Source organism: Hemiscyllium ocellatum, chromosome 2, assembly GCF_020745735.1.
Source record: "Hemiscyllium ocellatum isolate sHemOce1 chromosome 2, sHemOce1.pat.X.cur, whole genome shotgun sequence".
Taxonomy (NCBI): Eukaryota; Metazoa; Chordata; class Chondrichthyes; order Orectolobiformes; family Hemiscylliidae; genus Hemiscyllium; species Hemiscyllium ocellatum.
In genome coordinates this window covers 32,416,210-32,433,098 of record NC_083402.1, presented here as the reverse complement: position 1 = coordinate 32,433,098, position 16,889 = coordinate 32,416,210, and positions in this window count along the sequence as shown.

Below are 16,889 nucleotides of genomic sequence, written 5' to 3'. Positions count from 1 at the left end.
TGTATGCTGGAAATTGGAAAAGGAGCCCAGAAACTGCAAATTTGATAATTGCTGAAAATGATACTTTTTGGCAAAGCTTTTCGTCTTGCTCCCAACTGGATAATTCATAAGGATACCAATGTGAAGGAAAAGCCTCATTTATACTCTATGAGAGGAGAAAGCTAATTGGTTGGCAGGTGGATACTGATTGGTAGAAGTGTTGCTATGGAGAATGCACTCAGAGGGCAATTAAGAGTCGACCAAATCACTGTGGGTCTAGAGTCACATGTAGGCCAGACCAGGTGAGGTTGGCAGTTTCCTTCCCAAAAAGACATTTGTGAAATTGATGGGTTTTCTCAACAATCAGTAACAGTTCCATAGTCGTCATTAGAGTCTTAATTGCTGATTTTTACTGAATTCAAATTCCACCATCTGCCACAGCAGTATTCAAACCCAGGTTTCTGGAACATTGACTGGGTCGGTCTCTGGGTTAATAGCCTTTCAATAATACCATTGGGTCATCAGCTCCCCTTGAATTTTGTTTGACATTGTCAAGGCACTGCCCTGAAGAATGAGCCGGAGAATGGCTGTTGCCTATTCTATCGAGTTGAATTACATTGTGGGTGCACGCATGGGCTGCAGCAGTTCACGAAGGAGCTCACCATCTTCTCAAAAGCACCTAGGGATGGGAAAAAAAATGCCTTGCTACTCTTTTTTTTTGTTTTGCCGCTCCAGCCAGACTCTCATGATTTCTGTCTTGCCCTGTGGTTTAACATATGACATAGTGCAAGTTGGGTGAATTAGCCATGGTAAATGAGGGGTTATAGAGATGTGACAGGGGAGTGGGACTGGGTGCAAAGCTCTTCCAAGGTTGGTGTGGAGTTGATGGGCTGAACGCTCACTTCCACAATGTAGTGATTCATGGTTCTAAAAGAAGACACTCGCCACAGTTGAAAACAAGCCTCAATCAAGTACTGTAAAGGGGGACAGTCTTTGCTCAGAGTGGGGGGCTGTGGTGGTGGTTAGGGGGTTATGGGGAGAGTCTGGTATAGTAAGTCAAGTGTAGCCTTCGATATCAGTCCAAGATATGCTCTGGGCAGGAGTTGTCGAAATCCTCTCCACGTACGGGCCGTGAAGCTGAGTGTCAGGCAGTTGATCACCCATCTGCCCTATTGTGAGCTGTCTTCTTCCTGGAATGAGACAGGCAAGTATCACAGGAAATGAAAGTAGGGGTTATTCTTGGTGCAGATTGGGAAGCATCCTGAGAGAATGTGTCAGCAACATTAGAGGACATACAGGGTTTGCGGTGACAGAGGTTGGTGAGGATGAAAGTGAGCGAAGCAAGATGTTGCAGGCAATAGTGAGAGTGGTACAGCATGAACCTTAGTGACAGGTAGATACAGGAGCAGAGACAAAGTGGAAGGTATCAGAAAGACGATTGTAGCAAGTTACCTTGGTAGAGGGCAGAAGGTCAATGACTGTCGTCCATTACTGGTGTTCCTCCAAACAGCTGAGACTGCTTCAATCTAGGTGGCAATGTCAGATAAGGCTGGGATGGTGTAGTGTTGCACCCATTACTACTGGTCCAAAGGGTAAAGGACATCCACACTTGCTTGTCCTCAACCAGCAGGGCCTCAGGGACCCTGCCCACGAAGCAGGGTACCAATTTCCTCCAGTTTGCCACATCTGGGGTAAATGCCAGGAACAGTGCAGGGCAGCTCCAGGTTAACAGTGCTTGTCCAGGTACCTTTATAGATGGAGCAGGAGGAAAGGATGCCAGACTTTCAGCGAATGTCTGCTGAGCAGCAAATAGGTTTTGGGAACAGAGTGTGGCAAGATGGGGCAGAAACCAGACAAGAGGGACGTTATGAGGCAGGCATGGGAACCCACGGAGCAAGTTAGGCGAGATACTGTGAGGGAACACACTCTACCTCTGGGCAACAAAGCCTCCAGAAAACGCAACATGAATTTGGTCAAAAAATTGATAAGAAACACTCCAGTGCTTTGAATTTTGCAAACCGAGGTTGTTTGGTTAGTCATTACATTGCTTATTGAAAACTGTTTAAGCAATGATGGCTCTGGAGGAGTCACAGGTGTTAGTAGGAAGACACCAGACAAGGGGAGGAAAAGAAGTTAGAAAGGGAGGAAAAATTATGGCACTGAAAAAATGTTATTACATTATGCTGAAAATATACTTCATGATAAATTCCCAAGCCTGACTTTTTTTGCTTTCTGTCTAAGATTGGTTAAAGAACTGTAAGAGCTATAGGATTACAAAGTGTTCCAAAGACGGATAATTGTGAGCAATCAATTGTCCCTGGAAGTCCCAAAGGCTGAAAAACACAAGATCAGATGAACTGTAAAACCATGTGTGTCATTTACAGTCTGGACAATTAATGGCTTGCTTCACAAAAAGAAACTTGAGGACAGAAAGGGGTAATTTGTTAAAAATTTAAAATATTTATCCTTGAGCCCTTAAGCAACACATATTTTAACCAGCACATCAATAGCACAGCAGTAAAATTCCATAAACTGGAAGCATACACAAGTTGTAGCGATGAATAATTTATACAATGCACAATACTCAGTTACTGTTATGTGGTAGAGTACATGATTATTGTCACCTTTTTCAAGTTGCTGCCCTACTCAGTCATAACAAACGGAGGCTATTATGATACTACTAAGTAGATGAAATCCATTAGAAAATACTCCCGGCAAAGGTTGCGTCAATCAATTTGACTATAAATTTTAAAGCAATTTTAGCTATCAACACACTATCAAGTCAGACCAGCACAGTAACCTAGACATCTGAATTGACAAAATCCTGTTTCACTGAATATAGTTAATAACTGATGATTATAAAAATATTCAAATGCATTATTGCGATTTTTCATGGGCAGTATTTGATAAAGGTGACAGATATCTTGCTCTCTGGCTGGACTTTCTGGGGAAGGCCTGTGTACCACTCAGCAGCAAGTCTTCCCCAGGATTCAGGGTTTTGGGGCAAAGGTACACCTGCTGAGAAGTATCAACCAATGTGAAACTGGCATCTCTTTAACGCTCAGCAGCTCCACCAGGGAGACTGTGGCTGTTATTAATACTACATACACCAGAGACCCATGGTCACATGGACTTAACCATATAGGAGGAGGAGTGGGGGGGATGACAGAGGACTCACTGGCTAGGAGCATCAGCAGGGAGGGCAGGGATGTAGCCCTCCTGGCTCCCCCCACCCAACCCTTTGATCAGTGCCTGATGACAAGGGGCATCATTCCTTCTCCCATTTACCCTAAGCCAGAAGGTGTCAACATTCATACATGCCAAGGTTTAACTTTTGGGATTGCTATTTGTCAAGAGCCCTTGTCAAGGAGAAGAAAGTGTGGACTGCAGATGCTGGAGAGCCAGAGTTGATAAAGTGTGGCACTGGAAAAAGCACAGCAGGTCGGGCAGCTTCCGAGGAGCAAGAGAGTCGGACGTTTCAGCCATAACCCTTCTTCTTGCTCCTCAGATGTTGCCTGACCTGCTGTGCTCTTTCCAGTGCCATGCTTTATCAAGAGTCCTGTCCAATGCAGGGTGAATACCAGGGGTGGCAGAAATAGGCCCTTAAGTAGGTATTAGTACGGTCCACAGATCATCCTTCACTGACTAAACCAGGCTAAGGGCATATGGAAGATGGGGTCTATCCACTTTCCAACCTGATTAAATTCACGAAAGCTAGTATTAAAATGCCACCCCTATTGTCAAATCTTGAAAATTAAGATGAAACAAAGCACTGCAGTTGCTGGACATCTGAAACAAAAATGGCAAGTATTGGAGAACAAATCTAGCAGCATCAGTATAGAGAGAACACATCTTGGAAAGGGCAGCATATATGCTGATGACAGAGGGATGGGGTGGGGCCTGGAGCATATATTAATGCTAAGGAGGGTACTAATGCTGAGTGGAAATGGGTTGGTTGTGCTGGGTCTGAAGGGTGTGGGGATGGGAGTGAACATGTAGGACAGTGTTCATCTTCTAAAGTTGTTAAACTCAATGTTGAATTCTGCAGGCAATAAAGATGAAGTGTAGTTCCTCCAGCTTGTGTTGAGCCTCTCTCGCTTGAGATAGAAATGTTGACATGGGAACATTGTGGTGTGTTGAAGTGACAAGCAATTGGAAGCTCAGGGTTATTTTTACAGACAGAACATGGGTGTTCAGCAAAGCAGTCACCCAACCTACATTTCATCTCCTCACTGCAAAGGAGGTAACATTGGGTGGTGTGAATACAGTAGACTAGATTGAATCTAGTGCAGGTAAATCACTGCTTCACCTGGAAGGTGACCTTGGATAATGAATAGGGAGCAAGTAAACAGGAAGTACTTCACCCTCTAAGATGGCATGAGAAGTGCCATGGGGTGTGAGGCAGTGTTGGGATTAGAGGAGAAGTGGACGAGGTGTCCCAGAGGGAACAGTCCCCATGAAATGTTGACAAGAGAGAGGATTATATATCTGGTGGTGACATCATTTTGGATGTGGTGGAACAGGAGGACAAAGGAGATCCTACCATTATTGTGGGAGGGATGGGAAGAGGTGAGGGCAGAGTGCAGGAAACTGACCAGACACAGCCAAATACCTTCTCAACCATGGTGACGGGGAATCCTCATTCTGAAGCCCCTAGCACCTAGCCACCTACTCCACCAATTTGTCAATGTCCTTCTGAAATTCTAAACTATCTTCCTTACAGTTTGTAATGCTCCAAAGTTTTGTATACTTCATAAATTTTGAAACTGACCCTGCCCACCAAAATCGAGACAATTTAATCATGAATCAGAAAAAAAGGGTCCCAATATTGAACCCTGGGGAACAACATTATAAACCTTCCTCCAGCACAATAAAAAACTACCCATTAATCATTAGTGCCCATTTTCTATCACTCGGCCAATGTTGCTACACACCCTTTCACTTCCATGAGGTATAACTTTCCCAACAGGTCTGAACAATATGCTGTTTTAATACTGAAAACTGATTGGGGAAAGTCAAGGCCCATTCTCTCAAAAGCAAAAATCAAGGCAGTAAATGCAGAGCGCTCTAGGTGGCAAAGTATGTAGAAATTAAGTTAAAGAAGAGAAAGTTTGCTTGTGACAGAGATCAGGTAGAAAACATAATTGAGAAAGCTGAATGCAGAGGGTTTAGAAAGGAGGTGAAACAGCAATAAGGGAAGCAAACTATTTGAATCTTAAGAAAGAGACTGGCATCTGTTGTACAAGGAAATCCCAGAATCCTCTAGAGGCATCTCTGTAGTAAAAGGCCTCAGTGCCAGGGACCCAAGTTCAACTCCAGCCTCGGGCGACTGTCTGTGTGGAGTTTGCACATTCTCTCAGTGTCTGCATGGGTTTCTTCCTGCAGTCCAAAGATGTGCAGATTGGGTGAATTGGCCATGCTAAATTCCCATAGTGTTCAGGGATGTGTAAAAAATGAGGTCTGCAGATGCTGGAGATCACAGCTGAAAATGTGTTGCTGGTTAAAGCACAGCAGGTTAGGCAGCATCCAAGGAATAGGAAATTCGACGTTTCGGGCATAAGCCCTTCATCAGGAATGAGGAGAGGGTGCCAAGCAGGCTAAGATAAAAGGTAGGGAGGAGGGACTATGGAGATGTGATAGGTGGAAGGAGGTCAAGTTGAGGGTGATAGGCCGGAGTGGGGTGGGGGCGGAGAGGTCAGGAAGAAGATTGCAGGTTAGGAGGGCGGTGCTGAGTTGAGGGAACCGACTGAGACAAGGTAGGGGGAGGGGAAATGAGGAAACTGGAGAAATCTGAGTTCATTCCTTGTGGTTGGAGGGTTCCCAGGCGGAAGATGAGGCGCTCCTCCTCCAGCCGTCGTGTTATGATGTTCTGCCGGTGGAGGAGTCCAAGGACCTGCATGTCCTCGGTGGAGTGGGAGGGAGAGTTAAAGTGTTGAGCCACGGGGTGGTTGGGTTGGTTGGTCCGGGTGTCCCAGAGGTGTTCTCTGAAGCGTTCCGTAAGTAAGTGGCCGCTTACTTGCGGAACGCTTCAGAGAACACCTCTGGGACGCCCGGACCAACCAACCCAACCACCCCGTGGCTCAACACTTTAACTCTCCCTCCCACTCCACCGAGGACATGCAGGTCCTTGGACTCCTCCACCGGCAGAACATAACAACACGATGGCTGGAGGAGGAGCGCCTCATCTTCCGCCTGGGAACCCTCCAACCACAAGGAATGAACTCAGATTTCTCCAGTTTCCTCATTTCCCCTCCCCCCACCTTGTCTCAGTCGGTTCCCTCAACTCAGCACCGCCCTCCTAACCTGCAATCTTCTTCCTGACCTCTCCGCCCGCACCCCACTCCGGCCTATCACCCTCAACTTGACCTCCTTCCACCTATCACATCTCCATAGTCCCTCCTCCCTACCTTTTATCTTAGCCTGCTTGGCACACTCTCCTCATTCCTGATGAAGGGCTTATGCCCGAAACGTCGAATTTCCTATTCCTTGGATGCTGCCTAACCTGCTGTGCTTTAACCAGCAACACATTTTCAGGGATGTGTAGGCAAGGTGGATTGGTCGGGGGAAATGTAGGAGTAATAGGATAGGGGAATGAGTCTGGGTGGGATACTCTTCAGAGGGTCGGTTGGACTTGTTGGGTCAAATAGCCTGTTTCCACACTGTAGGGATTCTATGATAAACTTTGGTCTGTGTGGGGAATTCGGAACATCTAGCTGAAGCCCACGCAGACAAGGGGGGAAATGCATACTCCAGACAGTCGCTCAAGGGTGGAATCGAACCCGGGTCACTGGCGCTATGAGGCAGCAGTACTAACCACTGAGCCACTGTGCCATCCAAACTTGGCCCACTTCATTCCAATGTACCAAGTCAAGAAGTGCCCCTTTCTTGTTGGACTGGATGCATACTACTATTGCAAATTTTCCTTGAGAAAATCTAAGAACACTTGTTGCTCACTGCCTTTCACACCCCTATTGTCTAAGCCTGCATTTGAGTATTGTCTAAGCCTGCTCCTCTGAGCCATAACTTCATAGCGGAATAACAGTTAAACAGCAGAAAGATCAAAATCTTTTCTATCCACACCACAGATTCTGTAGCCTTAATTCCATTCGTTTTTCCTATGAAATGCTCATCATGTTAGAAATACAATTCTTTTAAACATTAAAGTTGTTCTGAGACAATGTAAATCTCTTGCCTTCACTGAAATGTCAGAACACATGGGGTGCTTACACTGGAGCATATTGATATGGTACAAATTCATGCTGGCACCTGTACCAAGATGTTGAAAAAAAATAGTTACCTTTCAAATCAGGCAGAAAAGTAACTAACTTTTCTCTGGGGACAAAGCAATATGCCGAGACTTAAGACAGGAAACAACAGGAATTATTGATGTGTGGGTACAATTAGCCCCAAGTACAGAACTGAATTCAAACTTATATTTATTATAGGAAATACCAAAAATAATGAGATTGACTGATACACATAACAAGTTTACTTTTGAATGTGCATCATAATTAAATCAAAACTCAATTAAAAAACAAAAATACCATGCATTCAGTATCCTTTTCACCAGTTTAAGAATTCCTCAATAATTTCCAAGAGGGATCTAAGTTAAAAGCAATATCACAAAAAGTGAATATTATGGAGGTAATGCATTACATACATCAGAGGCAGCACTAATATTATTTAGCAGTGCGGAAACACTCATTTTGAATTATACATCAACATTCTAACAAGTTGTAAACACTGTTCTACAGCCACCAAGTTTGCTTCAATGCTGTTACCAAATTATCTTAAGGAAAGGAAAGTAGAAATTCTACTCTGTTGATCTATTGCATCTTTATATTGCAGTCTGAGGAACCTCAGCTCCGGGTGTGAAGCAAGAGGTTTGTTCAGGAGGAGGAGACTGACCAACCAATTAGTGAATAAAAAAAACTAAGCAAAGTTTGGTTTTCATTATTGTTTCTTAAAAACTCTGTAGGAATAAATGTTCATTGGCCTGTTGCTTGCAAAAGAATGCTTTCTTTTCGGAAAAAAAATCAATTGTAATAACGCTCCTTTGTGTCTGGTTTTTAATGAGGCAACAAGGCATCCAACTTAATTTACAAGTAAGGTTTAGATGAAGATGGAAGTCCTGCGAACTACTTTATCCCAGCCATCCAAAATAGCAGCCTTTATGCTATAAATGCTCTAAAACGAAAACATAAGTGCACTGGAAGTAACCTTGCAAGACATTTTTTTATTCTAGAAAAGTGCCAGAGAATTGGAAAACTGCCAGTGTAATAATACCTTTCTTTAAAAAGGGAAAGAGGCAATAAAATAGGTAACTGCAGGGCAGTTAACTTAAATCTATTATTGGGAAAATGTTGGAGTCTATTATAAAGAATGTAGTGGCAAAGCACTTCGAGATACACATAGTAATCAAGCAGTCTCAGCATGAACACCATGAAGAAAACTTGCCTTGACAAATTTACGAGAAATCTTTGAGGAGCAGGATAGATATAGGGGAAGCAGTGGGTGTTTGATAAAGTGCTAAATATTTGGCTATCTACTAAATTAAGAGTTTATGATATTGGAGATAGTAACCCAATTCTCAGTCTTCTATTAGTTAAGTGGGGATCATTTTCAGGATAACAACCTGCAACTAATGTCCAGGATCAGTGTTGGGACCACAATTATTTTCAATGTGTATTAATGACTTGAATGAGGAAAATGAATATACTACAGCCAAGTTTGCAGATGACACAACATCAGTGGGATGGCAAGTGGTGAAAATGATACACAGAGTCTGTGGGGGGATACAGAGAGTCTGTGGGGGAATACAGAGAGGTTACAATTGGAATATGATGTGAGGTCATACACTTTTGAATAGAGAAACTGAATAGTACTTAAATGGAGAAAGAATATAGAAAATTACAGCACAGGAAGTGTCATGCAGAAATTACAAAAAGCTAGCATCCAAATTCAGCGGGTAATGGGGAAATAAATGGAATGTTAGCCTTTATTTCAAAGGGAACAAAGTATAAAAGGAAAGAAGTCTTGATAAAACTATACAAGACACTAGTTAAACCATAGCTGAAATAGTGTACAAGGAAAGATATACATTGAAGATAGTCCAGCGAAGGTTCATTAGTCTATCCCACTATGGAAGAACTGCCTTCTGAGGAGGTTTGGCCTGGACTCACTGGAATTTAGAAGAATGAGAGGCAATCTAATTGAAACATATGATTCTTGGGAGACTTGAGAGCAGAGGTGCAGAGAGGTTGTTTCCCCCTTGTGGGAAAGTCCTGGATCAGACGGAATAAGCTTAGAATAATGGTTTCCCAGTTAGGGCACTGATGAATAGGAATTTCTTCTCTCAAGGGATAATGAATCTGTGGAATTCCATATGACAGAGGGCTATTAAGGCCGGGTTGTTAGTAAATCCAAGTCTGAGGCAGACATTTTTTTTAATCAGTAAGGATTTAAGGGTTATAGGCGAAAGACAAGAAAGAGGATTTGAGGGTCATCAGACCAGCCATGATTTCATTGAGTGGCAGAGCAGACTCAATGGGTTGAAAAGCCTATTTCTATTCCTCCATCTTGTGGTCTTATTTCACCGCTACTGAAAGTAATTCAGTTCCTCAACCATCTTTGCTGGTAGCTCACTCCTGTTGAGTACACAACTTGTGAAGAAATAAAATAAAAGCAAAACGCTGCAGATGCAGAAGTTTTAATACAAAAACACAACAATGGTGGGAGAAAGAGTCCATGCTCCAAGTCAATGTACCAAACCTGCTGAATTTCTTCAGCACATTATGTGGCAAAGAAATGCTTCTTGGCCTGTTTAATGCTTTCTAACTGTGACCTGGATCCTTTTCTGTCAATGTGATTCCTCAGTCACATCAATACATATTGGTTTAAAGCCCCTTCCAAGAAACTTTCTTTCAAAGCTGGAAATCTTCAGTTTTGCCAAAAAATCTCCTTGACAGTTGTTCTCCTCTGCCACAGTGACAGCCTTCGTTATAAGGATAGTCGCAGGAATGACGAAATTCACTGACATTGTCAGATTGGAAAAAGGTGAGGCTGTTCTCCCTAAATACGTATAGATAAAGGGGATATTTGATCATTCCATTCAGAAACATGCAGACTCTGCACAGCACTGATCAGGAGAGACTGTTCCTATTGATGGACGTTTTGAGAAAAATCTGAACACTCTGACATTAGTTGAGTTGCAAAACTACCAATGGAGGCACAAAAAAATGTATTCACAATGAGAATCTGTTGAATCTGGATTGTTACGCTGTCCTGGATTAGTGGTGCTGGAAGAGCACAGCAATTCAGGCAGCATCCGAGGAGCAGTACGCTGTCGACTATCACGGAGACAGCTTCGAAAAGGAATTGGGCAATGATCTGGAGAGGAAACATTAGTGGGGCTTCAGCAAAAAAGTCAGCATTGACCTTTGAGCCAAATGGCCTCCTACTCTATTTCTTTCCACAGTGTATGCCATGGATAGTCTTCTAAGCAAAAGCAGTTCAACAATATTGCATGCAAAGACTAGTATTGTAAAGTTATTTCATTTATCTCAGACAATACTTAGGTTCAGTGTGAATGGACTTATAAAGTCATAATTTGTGATCTTGGTTCCTAGTTTCTGTGACCTCTCCATGGAACAAGGAAGTAAAAGAAAGCAGAATTATCAGCATAACTGGACAAACCAACTCAACCGTGGTGCAAGCCAGAAAAGATGGTCATGTCTTTCACCAATTGTGTCTGGAGACACTGACATAAATTGTTTCTTCTTAAAAATTTGAGAATGCCACTTTGGGGAGTCACAGCAATGGTGAGGAATACTGGGGTGAATTAGGTCCTCAAAGATAACCAGATTGTGTTCCCAGGCATTATTTTGTTAATTCCTTCAGAAAGTGTTGTTGTTTGTTTCTGAAAATCACAAATCAAGTGTGCTCTGCGTAATCCATATGGAAAATGGGAAAAAATTGGGAAAAAAAGGAGTTGCTCTTTTTTTTTGGTGTATTTTCAATGTTGGAGCTGATTTCATTGAACTCTCGGAGCAGTAATTACTGTTTTATAAGATGTTGCATTGTTTTGGAACTTTGGGAAGAAAAAAAATCAAAACAGCTGCACTTTAAAGAAGGAGGAGAACTGACAAAGGCAGTGGCCATATTGTAAGTGTCACACTATGGAATGAGCTGCCAGAGGAAACACTGAAGGCTGGTACAATTACAACATATAAAAGGTATCTGGATGGGTATCTAAATTAAGAGACTTCAGAGAGATATGACCCAAATGTTGGCAAATGGAACTACATTTACCTAAGTTATCTGTCGATATAGGCAAGTTGGACTGAAGGGTCTGTTTCTGTGCTGTACATCTCTATGACTGTAAGTGCCAAATTGGAACTCGTCAAATGTGCTGTCACCACACAAAAGCACCTTCAACAATTACTTTCTCTGAGGCTGTCTACAGTTCTTAAAGAACTGCATCAATGCATTACAAATGATTCTTTGCAAATTCATCTTTGAAAATCAATAGCTTTATAATATAAATACTTCATGAACGCCCACCCCCCCCCTTCCCAAGGTAGCAACAGCAGTAACCTATCTGTGGATTTTTCAGTTGTCATAGTTACTGAAGTATCGTGGTTCTAACATCAAACACTGACATATATTCAAACGGACAGTTCAAATGTTCACAATTAAAGTGAGATAGGATGCTACCTTTTATAAGCATTGCCATTTGCTAGGCGTAATCCACATCGTTGAATAAAATTTTCTAATTTATAACTTCTATTATTCACTGGTTATATCTCCTCCTCTACTCACATTTAACTAATTTTTTCCCCTGATGCAGTTATAATTATTAGAATTAGAAATGTGATTTAGAAATTGAATGAAAATGTACAAAAGGAGGAATTTTGGCCCATTATGTCTATGCTAGCTCATCAATACAGCTAGTCAATTCATTCCACTTCATTTCTTTTAGTTTGGGGTCTGAAGGTTTTCAAAGAAAGATTATAGAAGAACCTAGTTTAGACAATTACTAAACAGACTTTAAGTGATTGTGACTTAAAACAATAACCACTTTTTACTTAATACAGGCAGAGGTGAAATGAGGGAACAATGAATAATGGGGGAGACCTGAGTCTTTGATGAAGGATCTACAGTTGGCTTTACTTGGGATCTTATTTGTTCATAAATGTTTCCAAATCCAAAAAGCTTGTAAAGCAAATAGCAAATAAGAGAAGTTCTTAAAGTAACCAGATTCGTTTTAGGTTGAAAAACAGGCTTGGGAATTGTGGTGATTAGTTCAAATCTCTGCCTGGGATATCATCATAAGGATATATTGGAGGGTTGTGTGTATTGGGTTTATGCATATTTAAAACAACCATAAGCAGTTCATAGCTGGAGCCAAAAGCAACTTAGAAGTGAGCAGAAGGAAGAAGCTACTAGCACCATCAGATGACTTAGAGCTGGGATTAAAATGAAACTGCTGAAAAAACTCAGCAGCTAAGGAAGCCTTTGTGGAAAGAAGCAGAGTTAACATTTTAGGTTAGCAATCTTTCATCAAAAATGAGCCTGAGACTAGCTTTGAGAGACACACAATTTGTGAGAAGCTAAGACCAGAAGCAACATGGGCATTCAGAAATAAAGAGTGTTGTCTGATTTTGGAGTTAACGTATGGCCATTTTGTTTAATTGCGCTTTCTGTTTAATTTTAAAGAAGTGATTTTATTTCCCATTTCCTGTGTCGAGAATTGCTCGATGTGATTGGTTGCCTACCCTTCTCTTGTCAAGATGAAGGCGGCGGCTTATGTTAGGATGGGACGTTAAGGCTCAGTTAGGGCGCTTGAGTGTTACAAGTTAGCCAGGAAAGACTGAAGGAGAGCATGATGAAGAGCCAGGGAGGGGATATGAGAAGTCATTGGCAGATAGGATCAAGAAAATCCCAAAAGCTTTCTATAGGTGTACTGGAATAAAAGAACGACTAGAGTAAAATTAGGGTCAATAAAGGACAGTAGTGGGAAGTTGGGTATGGAGTCCAAGGAGATAGGAATAGTGCTAAATTAATATTTTTCGTCAGTATTCACACCGGAAAAAGAATGTTGTTGATGAGAAAATTGAGATACAGGCTAATAGACTAGACTGGATTGAGGTTCACAAAGAGGTGGTGTTAGCAGTCCTGGAAAGTATAAAAATAGGTAAGTCCCCTGGCCGGATGGGATTCATCGTAGGTTTCTCTGGGAAGCCAGGGAGGAGATTGCAGAGCCTTTGGCTTTGATTTTTACGTTATCATTGTCTACTGGAATAGTGCCAGTAGACTGGAGAATAGCAAATGTTGTCCCCTTTTTCAAGAAGAGGAGTAGAGATAACTCTGGTAACTACAGACCAGTGAGCCTTACTTCGGTTGTGAGTAAAGTGTTGGAAAAGGTTAGAAGAGATAGGATTTATAACCATCTAGAAAGAAATAATTTGATTAGGGATAGTCAACATGGTTTTATGAAGGGTAGGTCATGTCTCACAAATCTTACTGAGTTCTCTGAAACGGCAATCAAACCAGTGGATGACGGTAAAGTGGTTGATGTGGTGTATGTGGATTTCAGTAAGGTGTTTGATAAGGTTCCTCATGGTAGGCTATTAGAGAAAATATGGAGTCATGGGATTGAGGATGATTCAGCAGAAACTGAATCAGAAATTGGCCAACTGAAAGAAGACAGAGGATTCAAAGTTTGTGCAAAGATTTGTAGCTCGGGTGCTTGTTGTAGTGGTTCTGTTCGCCGAGCTGGAAGTTTTAGTTGCAAACGTTTCGTCCCCTGGCTAGGAGACATCATCAGTGCTCTGGAGCCTCCTGCGAAGCGCTTCTTTGATGTTTCTTCCGGTATTTATAGTGGTCTGTCCTTGCCGCTTCCGGGTGTCAGTTTCAGCTGTCCGCTGTAGTGGTTGGTATATTGGGTCCAGGTCGATGTGTTTGTTGATGGAGTTTGTGGATGAATGCCATGCCTCTAGGAATTCCCTGGCTGTTCTCTGTCTGGCTTGCCCTATGATAGTAGTGTTTTCCCAGTCGAATTCATGTTGCTTGTTGTCTGAGTGTGTGGCTACTAGGGATAGCTGGTAGAAGACAGAGGATGGTGGTTGATGGGAAATGTTCATCCTGGAGCTCAGTTACTAGTGGTGCACCGCAAGGATAAGTTTTGGGGCCACTGCTGTGTGTCATTTTTATAAATGACCCAGGTAAAGGCATAGAAGCATGGGTTAGTAAATTTGCAGATGACAATAAGGTTGGTGGAATTTTGGATTGTGCTGAAGGATTTTGCAGGTTACAGAGGGAATAGTTAAGCTGCGGAGCTGGGCTGAGAGGTGGCAAATGGAGTTTAATACAAAAAAGTGTGAGGTGATTCACTTTGGAAGGAACAACAGGAATAAAGAGTACTGGGCTAATGGTAAATGTAGATGAGCAGAGACATCTCAGTGGCCCGGGTTCAGTTCCCGCCTCAGGCGACTGACTGTGTGGAGTTTGCACGTTCTCCCCGTGTCTGCGTGGGTTTCCTCCGGGTGCTCCGGTTTCCTCCCACATTCCAAAGATGTGCGGGTCAGGTGAATTGGCCATGCTAAATTGTCCCTAGTATTAGGTAGGGGGTAAATGTAGGGGAATGGGTGGGTTACGCTTCGGCAGGTCGGTGTGGACTTGTTGGGCCGAAGGGCCTGTTTCCACACTGTAAGTAATCTAATATAGATCCCTGAAAGTTGCCACCCAGGTTGATAGGGTTGTTAAGAAGGCATACGGTATGTTAGCTTTTATTGGTAGAGTGATTGAGTTTCGGAGCCATGAGGTCACGTTGCAGCTGTACAAAACTTTCATGTGGCCGCACTTGGAGTATTGCATACAGTTCTGGTTGCTGCATTATAAGAAGGATGTAGAAGCATTAGAAAGGGTTCAGAGAAGATTTACTAGGATGTTGCCTGGTATGGAGGGAAGGTCTTAGGAGGAAAAGCTGAAGGACCTGAGGCTGTTTTCATTAGAGAGAAGAAGGTTGAGAGGTGACTTAATTGAGACATATAAAGATAATCAGAAGGTTAGATAGGATGGTAATGGATAGCATGAAGGAACATAGCTTTAAATTGAAGGGTGGTAGAGATAGGGCAGATGTCAGAGATAGTTTCTTTCCTCAGAAACTAGTAAGGGCATGGAACGTCCTGCCTGCAACAGTAGTAGACTCGCCAACTTTAAGGGCATTTAAATGGTCATTGGATAGACTCATGGATGAAATTGGAAAGTGTAGGATAGAAGGGCTTCAGATTGGTTCCACATGTCGGCGCAACATCAAGATCTGAAGAGCCTGCACTACGCTGAAGTGTTCTATGTTCTATAACATTCCCAATTCTGGATGCCCGCGGATCCCCTTGATTTGATGCCTAATTAAAATTAGAACATAGAACATAGAAAAGTACAGCACAGAACAGGCCCTTTGGCCCACGATGTTGTGCAGTGGATTATTCCTAATCCAAAATAAAATAACCTAACCTATGCACCCTTCAATTCTCTGCTATGCATGTGCATGTCCAAAAGTTGTTTAAATGTGACTAATGATTCTACTTCCACCACCATCACCAGAAACGCATTCCGCGCATTCACAACTCTCTGCGTAAAGAACCTGCCTCTGACATCTCCTCTATACCTTCCTCCTAATATCTTAAAACTATGACTCCTTGTGTCAGTCAACCTTTTAAACCTCGATCAGGTCACCTCTCTTCCTCCTCCACTCTCTCTCTCTCTCGAGAGAAGTCCGAGCTTAGCCAACCTTTCTTCATAAGGCAAGCCCTTTAAGTCCAGGCAGCATCCTGGTAAATCTTCTTTGCACCCTCTCTAAAGCCTCTGTATCTTTCCTATAATAGGGCAAATCAGAACTGAACACAATATTCCAAGTGTGGTCTCACCAGGGTCTTGTAGAGCTGCAACAAAACCTCACGGCTCTAAAACTCGATCCCCCTGTTAATGAAAGCCAAAACACCAATTTTTTTTCTTCACAACCCTATCCACTTGAGTGACAACTTTGAGGGATCTATGCATTTGAACATCAAGATCCCTCTGCTCCTGCACACTGCCAAGAATCCTGTCTTTAATCCTATATTCAGCATTCAAGTTCGACCTTTCAAAATGCATCACTTCGCATTTATCCAGGTTGAACTCCATCTGCCATTTCTCAGCCCAGCTCCATATCCTGTCTATGTCACGCTGCAGCTTGCAATAGCCCTAAATACTATCGACAGCAAGTCCAACCTTTGAGTCATTGGCAAATTTACTAATCCTCCCTCAACCTCCTCATACAAGTTATTTATAAAAACTACAAAAATCAGAGCCCTGTGAGACACCTCTCACCACTGAACTCCAAGCAAAATACTTTTCATCTACAACCACTCTCTGCCTTTTGTCAGCCGACCAATTCTGAATCCAGATAGTCAAATCTCCCTGCTTCCCATACCTAATGACTTTATGAACAAGCCTACCACGGGGAACCTTATCAAATGCCTTGCTGAAGTCCATATACACCACATCCATTGCTCGATCTGTCTCAAGATTTGTGAGGCATGACCTGCCCCTCTCAAAGCCATGCTAACTGCCTTTAATCACACTATGCTTTGCCAAATAGTCATAAATCCTATCCCTCAGAATTCTTTCCAAAACATTGTTGACCACAGACATAAGACTGCCTGGTCTGTAATTGCCAGGGATTTCCCTATTATCCTTCTTGAAAAGAGGAACAACATTCACCTCCTTCTAATCCTGCAGTATGACTCCTGTGGAGAGTGAAGAGGCAAAGATCTTCACCAGCGGCTTAGCAACCTCCTTTCTTGCTTGCCAGAGCAACCTAGGATAAATCTGGTCTGGCCCTGGGAACTTATCAATCTTAATGTATT